Here is a 1,665-nt window from a genome sequence, read left to right as displayed (position 1 = left end):
AAAGATACTCTAGATTTAGCAGTTTCACTTCTCAGTATCTATTCCTGAGAAATCCTTGCACATGTGCACAAAGATGTGTGTAGGAAGTTGTTATTACATTGTTTCTAACATCACAGAATTAGAAATAACCTATGTGTTCACTAATAGTAAATATTTACATAAACTATGGTACATCTAAGCTACATGTGCAAAATTTTCTGTCTTAATGTTAAATGAGAAAGGCAAGTTGTAGGGATTATATACTACAGTGAATTTCAGTCTCATCAGACTGAATGTCCCCATAACAAATAATTTGTAATGTCTCCTTTAGATCATTGGAATGAAATTTGTAGACAACTGTGTATGATTCCACACCATTTCAAACAAAATCAATATATAATACCATAAATGTAATGTAAAGAAATAATAGAAAACTAGTTTGAAGTAAAATTTTAAGTATTTTAATATATAAATGCTCAAATTCCACCGTACTAGAAGACAACAAAGTAATCACTTGCTCACCCCCCATACATAGATTCACCAAATTTATAAACACTAGGAAAGCCAGCTGATCCGTGTATGTTGTATTAGTAACTTGAATACCATGCTGGCAATGTCATTTTCCAAAATGAACAATTCTTGACAAATTTCCAAATAAAAGAGTTTAGTTTTCCCTTGATTTACACAGTGGTTGAATTCCTGAAGAGTTCTGTGTATATTAAAATCATTTAAAACAGGGTTAGGCTCTAGGCTTAAATGATTAGAAGCACATGTTTCACCTTTATCAATGGCCAGAGATTCATTTGAAAGTCATGAGGGGGTATAGGACAATTGTTTGTTGTGAGGAACTAGATATCCTGTACTTTTCAGGATATCTAGTATCCTTGATCCTTCACCTATCAGATACGAACGGTGGCCTCTAGCTGTGATAACCAGAAACGCCACCACTTACTTCATAATTGCCCCCTGGGGGTCAATGCCTTCCCTGCTGAGAACTATCGTTCTAGACTATTCCAAGGTTTTCAGCCTCTTAAAAGCTCACTATTCCCCTTATTTTGACCAACTTCCTGATTTAATTGGCCTTTTCTTGCTTTCTTTCAGGCTCATCAAGCCACCTAAAAGTGAGGTCTTAAAAATATTATATCAAGTATTTTTAGATATATAGCAGAAGGGTTTCAGAAGCTGTAGTGCACAGCATTACCAGGCCCAGAAGACATTTAAATCATATATTTTTTTCTATGTATATTTTGTATGTAGCTGAAAACATGCTGTACATACAGTGTTTCACCTGACACTTTACATTTTCATAGGTTTTTTTTAAATAGCTTTGAGGTATAATTGATATGTTAAAAATTGCATATATTTAATATATATATTTTTAAAGATTTTATTTATTTATTTGACAGAGAGAGAGCACAGTAGGGGAAGCAGCAGGAAGAGGGAGAGGTAGAAGCAGGCTCCCTGCTGAGCAGGGAGCCCTACATGGGGCTTGACCCCAGGACCTGGGGATCATGACCTGAGCCGAAGGCAGCCACTTAATGACTGAGCCACCCAGGCGCTCCTTAATGTATAGTTTGATGAGTTTCATAGGCTTTTAAGAATTCTTCATAAATAGGGCGCCTGGGTGGCTCAGTTGGTTAAGCGACTGCCTTCTGCTCAGGTCATGATCCTGGAGTCCCTGGATCG

The sequence above is a fragment of the Mirounga angustirostris genome, unplaced genomic scaffold, assembly GCF_029215605.1.
Source record: "Mirounga angustirostris isolate CCGP_5_RB_7025 unplaced genomic scaffold, mMirAng1.0.hap1 SCAF_5, whole genome shotgun sequence".
Taxonomy (NCBI): domain Eukaryota; kingdom Metazoa; phylum Chordata; class Mammalia; order Carnivora; family Phocidae; genus Mirounga; species Mirounga angustirostris.
Note: the sequence above shows the minus strand (reverse complement) of the source record.